We start from the raw sequence: 8,536 nt of genomic DNA, 5'->3' as shown, positions 1-8,536 counted from the left end.
ACCACTGCAAACCAAATAAACACAAAAGAGATGTCACAAAACGTGGGGCACCCTGTGCTCCCTCCCCACTGCCCAGGTGAAAAACAAGGGTCAGGGGAGAGTGCCAGTGCTTGCTGATAGTCCACGGGGTAAATATGCACAGAGGATAATAACCATGAGTTTTTGGGCTCATTTCAGAGCAGGGCCTGATGGCTGGAACTGGGCAGAGCTCTGGCTGGCTGTCAGTGCCTGCTGGGGTCAGCTGGCACCAACCCAGACTGGCACCTTCACCAGGGCAGGACAGCCCTGGTGCAGTTTAAGATAAAACTGTCCATGAACTGTTTTCTGGGTACTGCTGCTGCTGACAGCCCTTCACTCCGTGATGAAGGATGAAGTCTGGAAGCTTCAGACAACTCCTTCATCTCGGGTATTTCCAGGCTTTCAGTGGGAATTGCCATTATGCTGCTGACCCTGATTCCATGACAGCATCCCTCCATGCTGAGCTGGTACAAAGACTCAAAGTGAATCAGCTTCAGAGAGTTCCCCTAAACAGGATCTCCTTTCCAAACCGTTCCCACTGCTCAGAGAAGCAGGGAACACATAGTGAAGCCATTGATGACATTTGCCAGACATAAAATCACTGGAGCTTTTAATTATGTGGCCCAGCCCTTCTGAAACAGGACAAGCAAGTTGGATGCAAACAGCATTAAAAATTGAGAGGAACACACATTTTGAGGAGCTGGGTTTGGGTGGTGTTTACTTGACAAGTCTTTGTTCTCGAGCCATCCCAGGGGTGTCTGCCGCCAACCTGATTTAAAAGGCTGATCCCAAAAGGAAAGTCAGCCCCCTGGGATTTCCAGCTTGGAGATACTGGGAGATCGGGTGTTATTTCTCCATGACTTTGTAATGTCCCTCAGCAGGCAGGAACAACAACAGACCCCAGCTGGAGCAGCCCAGTGCTCAGGGAAGGAGGGAGGCTGAGGATTGCACTCGGTCGGTTCCACACCTGGGAGCGGAGGCTGGAACCGCCATTGAACCATTCCATGATTCCACAGTTGCCTCTGGCCCAGCTCGACCGGCACCAGCTGTTGCAGGGAAGGTGTAATAAGCTCCGTTGTGGTTTCCTTCCCTGCCCAGAGGAAAAGTTGCCTCCCTGCTCACAGTTAGAGATTTGCTGCGGGCACAGCAGCTCACAGGAGCCCTGTCTGCACTGTGCATGTGGAGCTGGATGGCAGGCAGTGCCTTAAAACAGAATCCTGCCAACTCCCTGTCTGCATCCCAGGAATGTGAGCCCAGCCCAGCAGTCCTACTGAAAACCCCGGTGATGCACTTCAGGGAGTGGGGATCTCCTGCACAAACTCTTCTGGCCGGGCACAGCTGACATTCCCACTGCACTTCCCTTCAGCTGGACCCAATCCCTTCCTCCGCCCGGCGGTGTGGCTGGCATTCCCTAAATCCCGCATTTCCTAGGGCTGGCCGCGTCTTCCCAGTGCATTCCCCTGGGATCTCGGCGAGGAGGGTGCTGGGGCGCCGGGCGGGCGCGTCACTCCGAGCATCATTGCCGCTCTGCCGGGCGGAAGAGGTCGTGCTCCTGTCAAAGCGAGCTGCCAAATCGCCCCTGTCAGGCCGGGAGCTGGCTCTCCCTTCCCGCCCGGCTCCCCCGGCACATTCCTCCCGCAGGAACTCAGCCGGGCGGCTCCTCGGAGCAGGGCCTGGACACGGGCCAGGCTGCGAGCTGGGCACAAGCCCCTCCAAGAGAACAGGAGCAGCAGGGAACTCACAAATGTCCAGTTAAGGAACTCGGGCTTTCCCCAGACGACTGTCCCGAGGTGGAACCTTTTCCTTCCTTCTTTCCCTCGTGTCACAGTCACAGCTGTTTCTTCCCGGCCGGTGACAGGGGGTCTCTCTAGATGTACATGCCAGGGGTTCAGCACACACCCTGGGGGTGGGGTGGAGGCCTGCAGGCACAAGCACTTTAATAAAACACTCTCAAAAGCCCCGATTTTTGGAGAGGACTGGCTAACTAGAAGGATCCCACCCTGCCATGGACATGTCAGTATGACACAGCTGGTATTTTCCAGCCTAATGATCAGTTCATGAGCTGACCCCATCATTTTAGAAAATGTTAAATCTTAAGACAAATGAAACCGGGCACTACAAAACTGTTTCTTTAAAAGTAAGAAGTCTGCCCACACATGAGACTGTTTCTAAGAGTCCAGGGTCCCTCTGGGCCCCCAAACACAGGGTCTGCAGGGCAGACCCAAGCACAGCTCACACATCCTCTCTGCAGTCTGGCTCAGAAACTCCAGAGTGGCCTTGCCAGCTATTAAAATTTCCCTCTGGCTTTTGAACAGCAAGAGAAGAGCAACAAGAGATACTGTGATAAGACTGCTGGTTCTAAAAATCCTTCCCAGAGTGCCCAGGAACAACACTCGCCTTGGCACAAGGGCTGGAGCTCAAGTCCTACCTCTGCCACTCCAGCAAGAAGCTGCTCTTGCCTTCTCCGTGCCCCACCTGGGGCCCAGGTGAGAAGGGGAGGGTGGTCTTTCTCCTGACAACACTGATAACGGGGCCTGGACATCCCCAGGGAGGGCTGATGGTACTGCAGTGGCACAGGGATGCTCCCTGCCAAGGCTGCTCCCTGCCCCATCCCTGGAAGTGTCCAAGGCCGGCGCTTGGAGCAACCTGGGATAGTGGAAAGTGTCCCTGCCCGTGGCAGGAGAGTGGAACTGGATGGGCTTGAAGGTCCCTTCCAACTCAAACCGTTCCAGGATTCTGTGACCGAAAGGGTCACGTGCAGTTTCTCTCTGGCACACAAGTACAGGGGCACACAGTGTGAGCAACAACAGGGGCCTGCACTAGGTCTTCACCAGGGATGGGGCAGCCACAGCTTCTCTGGGCAACCTGTGTCAGGGCCTCAGCACCCTCACAGGGAAGAATTTCTTCCCAATACTTAACCTAAACCTACTCTCTTTCATGGAAGAGCTGGGGCAAGATGAGGGGCTTTATGGCCAGGTAACCCCAAGGAGCACAGTGCCATGGAGAGGGTACCCCGATGGATGCTCTCCCCCACACCCCTCAGTGCTCTGGGGACCGGGAGAGAGGGGACACTTTGCCCTCTCCCCCCATCTCCTGGCACCTTTCCCTGCTGCAGACATCAGGGAAGGGAGAGAAGGCAGGAGCGGCGCTGGAGGAAAACAACCCGTGAGCCGGTGCGGAGGAGAGCCCTGGGCTGCACAAAAGGGGCCTTGTTCCCCCACGAGGCGATCGGGCAGCACGTCCCCTCCCTCACCGGCGACGGAAAACCGAGCTCCAAGCACTCCTTCACCTCCCCTCGCCGCCTTAACCTCCCCACTGGGTACAAAATGTTCTCGGGTGCAGGAAACCTGAAGTTTAACACGCCCTGGGCTCTTGGTCCCCTTGCCCGGGGAGTGGGCGAAGGCCGCACAGCCCCCGGCGCTCCTGGGGCCACCAGCCCTGGTTACACAGTAACCTGTTGCTCCGGGTCCCAGCTCCACCTCTCGCTGCCTCCACATCCCTCCCCTCCTCTCTGCTCTGCCAAGAAACCTCTGTCACCTGCTCTCAGACAACCGGGGCGAGCGGCACCGGGAGGAAAGGGCAGCAGGAAGCCAAGCACGGGGACCCCCAGGCCGGGGTGCCGGGTGGGCTCTGCCTCGGGCTCCCCTCCAGCGGCTGGGGCACCGGGATCGCAAGCTGCGCAGGGAACAGAGGGAGCTTGGCTGCTGGAGAATGGCAGCAGGATTTAACTAGGAGGGCACGGAAAACTGGGAGAGAACACACGGGAGCTGAGGGAACTGCGGGAGACGAGAGCGGCTTCTCAGCACCGGTGAGTCCCTCCTCAAAACCTAAAACTTCACATCCCCCTCCCCAACATTTATCCACTTCAAAAGTCTGGCTGATTCCGCTGTGGAGGGAGTGTGGCTGGGGAGGGGCTATGGCTGGGAGATCTATCTGGGTAGTTTTCTGTTGCTACAGTATAAAAAAAGGTAAAAACCTTTACTTTTCCCAGTGTTGCGTTTTCTGCGTTTGTTTCCCCTCCTGGCGATTCCCCACCGGGAGAGATCCAGTAGGTGGCACTTTCTTGGCAGCAAAATGTCCATTTGGCACAGAACGAGGCTTTTTTTGTTGTTCCTAATTAAGTCTGGAGACGTACTTTTGAGCAGCTGTTTGTTTGCAAACCTCGGGGTTTCCTCGTTTTGGGACACGCGTGGAATTTTCGCCGTTCCCCGCCGGGCCCCCGGATGAGCCGCTGCTCTCGGTGGGTGTGTTCTCCCTGCCCCCACCCTGGCAGGACCCACCACCCTGTTTGGGCACGGAGGGAAGCTCGGAGCTGCCGCGCTCCCCGCCGTGACAGCTCTGCCTCCCTCTGCGTTAAGAGTCGGAGCGCAGCGTTCCCGTCCCCTTTCACTTCTGTGCCTGGAAAATGCCCGTGCAAACTGCACCCAGCACGAGGCTCAGGGACGAATGATGTGACTGTCACTATTTTTAAATACTGGAAGTAACTGTGACACGGCACAGGAGTAAAATCCGGTGATTGCCCCGCTGTAATTAGGGCAACGGGGAGTAACGCTTGCGTTGCTGGGCTGCTCCGAAACGCTGCCACGGGGATCGGATCCATCGGCGGTTGCTCGTCCAGGAGCGCCAGCACCGGGCTGGGATCTGCCCCTAAAAAGGACTTTTTCTTAGTAGAAATAATGACAGCCAGAGGCTCAGCCCCCGGCTGACACAGCAGGGACCCACGCAGGGCTTCACCCACAGATGCCGCAAGCAGCAGCACATTCCTGGCTCCATTTCCTTGCGTGATGGAGTTTTCAGTTGATTAAGAAGGAAAATCAGTCCTCCACAGACAGAAAGGGCAGGCAGTGGTGCTGAATCAAGGAGCCCTTTAAAGGAGGACTGGGAAGATTCGGGGCTGGGATTCACTGTGGGAATGTGTCTGTGAGAGGCAAAGGTCGGTGCTCGGCCCGGTTTAAAACCAAGGCTTGGACGTGCTTGGAATGTGCTGGGAAACAAAATACTTCTGTAGGGCCACAGAATCATTCTGGAAATGAAAGGTTCAGAAGAGGTACTAATGCACCACAGGACTCAGGAGGTTCCAGTCCTTGTGGCAACAAAGGAAGGAGTAAAACAGGGAGAACAAATGCGTTGGCTTGTGTGGGCTTGAGAAACATCCATATGAAATAAGCCCGGAGAGCATGAGGGACTCTCGGAGTATTATTCCCAGAGGGCTGGATCCGGGGGTGCTTTGGAGCTGTGTCTCTGTCGCACTCTGTTCTCTCCCTTCCATGCCAAGGTGTGGAGTGCTGGACCAGGGCAGGTTTGTGGCTCTGAGGAAGACTCGGTGTTTTTCTCCTTGCGTGGGGCTGGTCTGGCCTTGAGTCTCCTTTCTGTAGGTGCTGTCAGTGCTGCCCTTCCCCCGGGGAGATGGGAGTGCACGGCCTCTATTGCTTGGGCAATAAAAATATCACCCTCTAAAAACAGTCAAACCTTATGAGCCTGCCCTAGTGACCCCCAAGAAGTCCACTGACTTCCCGGACTGACAGGGACGGTCTCCTGCCCTCCAGTAAAGCTTTATCAGCAGTGAGGTGTCTGCCTGGCAGGGCAGTGCCAGCAGATCCAGCACCATGTGACTCTGCCAGCACAGCCTCCTGAGCCACCTGCTTCGGCCAAGGTTCAGCAGGTGCCCAGGAAAACACCCACCTGCCTGCCAAGGAGCTATTCAAGGCTCCCACTCAAAGGGAGGGGAAGGATGGTACCTCCAGAAAGCCTTCCATTTGTCCAACTACATTGTCTGTGCACCACCACAAGTGGTGCCAGGCACTGTACGATGCCTGAGTGACACAGGACACGAGATCCAGGGAGGTCCAGGAGGCCTGAGATCACAGTGTGGCTCCAGATCTCCATATGCTCACAAGACCACAGTCAGGAACACAGCAGAGAGGAACATTAAGGATTTTCATGGAGTGGGGAGGCTCTGAATAGCATCTCTGTCCACTTGCAGAGGGTTTGAAATGTCAGGCTCAGGGAAAAATATGCTGTCACCCATCCCTAAAGTATTTAGTGTTCCTGCATCAAATGGGTATCAAGGAGGAGAGGAAGGGGATCCTGGGAGAGCTGATCCCACACATTGGTGTCATGCTGTTCCCACATGGACAAGGCCACCTCTGTGCACAGTCACAGGCAAGAGTCTGTCCTTTCCCAAGGGAGCGAGAGTTTTCCTTTCTCCTGGGCTGGAGACAGTACTGCCTCCAAAACTGAAATGCACACTGCCAGGGGGGTAACCAAAAAAGCCCTGGCGTTTTATTTCCTGATAATCCAGGTAAATTAGGAGGAATGGCAATTAAGAAGGGAGGGAAGGGTGTGGAGCTGAGCTGGACCGGTTTGGAGATCTTCCCCATTCCCCTGCACTGCAATTCCCCAGGAGAGCCCAGCCCTTGTTCCCACTCCCCAAGTACTCCCGAGGGCGTTACTGCAACGTGCTCACTGCCACTGAGGATCTGCTGAGGAACAGAACAAAAGCCCCTGGGAAGAGGTGAGGAGTCACAGGCTCTGCCTGCTCAGCTGCCCTGGGACAGGGCCTGAAGTGCCCAGACAAGCTGCCAGGGCCCTCATTTGGTTGGAAGCACCAAGCGAGGCTGGAGGTGCCTGTTCCTGCAGGCACAGTGGAATGAGGGGACCCTCACAAGGCAAGAGGGTGATGGCAGAGGCTGAACTGCTCCGGCCCATCTGGCAGAGAGTCAGACCCTGCTCAGGATGCTCTGCCCTCACATCCATCCCTGCCTTCAGAGCAGGGTCCAAACAACCCCTCTCACAACCATCTCCCACAAAGGTTCTCCTTATTCTCCTGAGACTGGCAAATACATCTCACATGTCAAAATCCTCATCTCCAGTGCCAGGGGCACATTCCCACATCCAGTCCACAGCTGGGTCTTCACCCGCTGAGCTATTAACCCACTTCTCCTTTCCCACTGCCTGGACACTGCCACAGTTTCTCTCAGCCATTTCAGCTGGATGGAGGAGCTGAGTGTCAAGACCCAGGGCAGGAAGGGGCAGGATGGCATTTTGCAACAGCCCCGGCTGTCGGGATGGGCAGGTGTGGCACAAATGAGCCCTCATGGCTCATGGGCCTCTGACCCAGCCTTGCCCCAGGTGAGGGCAGCTCCTTGCCTGGCTGGTGGAGCAGTAACACTCCACATTTGTGGGTTGGGGTCTTTCAACACCACCTTGGAACAGGCCAGGAAATTCTTTCCTATTTTTGGTTTCTGGTTGGGGCACTGGCCCCCAAAAGCTTTTCATAATTTGAACTTGTTTAAGTTTAGTCCTTCCTGGATCCTTCTTGGTTTTTTTTCCCTCTGTCTTATCAGTCTCAACCTGTCCAGATTTATGTACTACAAAGGTAAAGTGCAGCCCATCCGAATGGCAATAAATCAAAGTTCAGACCCCATGGCTGGTTCAGAAAGTGAAATAGTGCTGCTGCTGGGACGGTGATTAAGACCAGGTGAACAGGCACAGGCTGAGTCAACACCACCCTCCCCCAGACTGTTTACACCTAACTTCCCTCGCTGAAGATGACCAAAAGTGGGAACCGTCTGGGAGCCAAGATAGCTGGAATCTCTTCATGCCTTACGGGTGTTGGCTATCGGAACTGGAGCTGCCGCCCAAAGCCACGCGTCCCCCAAATTCTCTCACCAGCAAATACAAAGGGAACCCCAAACCTGACTCATCTCACTGCTGTGGACAAGGCCAGTGGCTTGTCCTGGCCTGTCACTGCTCATTGCCATCATCAGGACTCCCCTGGGTTGCTCCTCGTCCCACCGCTGCCACCAGTCAGAACTGAGACGTGCGGACACAAATTCCTCCGAGTCCTCCAAACTCCTCCATGTCCTTTTCACAAGGGCATGGAGTGGCAGGACAAAGGGGAGTGGCTTTAAGCTGAAGAATGGTGGGTTTAGGTTGGACAGTGGGAAGAAATTCTTCCCTGTGAGGGTGGGGAGGCCCTGGCACAGGTCGCACAGAGAAGCTGTGACTGCCCCATCCCTGGAAGTGTTCAAGGCCAGGTTGGATGGGGCTTGGAGCAACCTGGGATAGTGGAAGGTGTCCTTGTCCATGGCCAGGGGTGGGACTGGATGGGCTTGAAGGTCCCTTCCAACCCAAAGCATTCCAGGATCTATAGTAAGTCAGTTGTCAGGCTTTCAGTGGTGACTGTATGAAGGCAAAGCAGTGACTCTGCCTTCGCTCTCAGTGCCAAGACAAACACAGAGGTGTCCATTTGCCTGAGCCCGAGACAATCCTTTCATCAGTAAATTCACTTCATAAAAACACCGGGGAGAGTGGGAGAGAGAAAGGTAATTGCACCCACGATATCCCTTAATAAATCACAGGCTGGAGCCTGCTCTCATTTCTGATACTGCTGCCTCTTAATTATAGCTGTGTTTGGCTGAGGAGACAGAGGAGGAGAGCCAGGCTCTATGCAGAAGGGAGCACTAATTAAAACCTCTTTTCCCTGGAAAGGTATTTAATGTCTTCCTCTGGGGAA

The 8,536-nt window shown here is 55.3% G+C and overlaps 1 protein-coding gene across 1 annotated transcript in view; it reads left to right on the top strand.

Annotated features, from left to right (window-relative positions):
- Positions 1-3,552: 3,552 nt before the first annotated feature.
- Positions 3,553-8,536, top strand: part of EPS8L2 (EPS8 like 2) — a 48,376-nt gene continuing 43,392 nt past the window's right edge. Inside the window, exon 1 of the mRNA XM_008926468.3 lies at positions 3,553-3,826. The gene's annotated coding sequence lies outside the window, so the exon portion shown is untranslated. The remainder of the gene's footprint in view (positions 3,827-8,536) is intronic.

This window comes from Manacus vitellinus, unplaced genomic scaffold (genome assembly GCF_001715985.3).
Source record: "Manacus vitellinus isolate BGI_N305 unplaced genomic scaffold, ASM171598v3 scaffold_63_pilon, whole genome shotgun sequence".
NCBI lineage: Eukaryota > Metazoa > Chordata > Aves > Passeriformes > Pipridae > Manacus > Manacus vitellinus.
The sequence above is the reverse complement of the archived record's forward strand: the minus strand, read 5'-3'. Positions and strand labels throughout refer to the sequence as shown.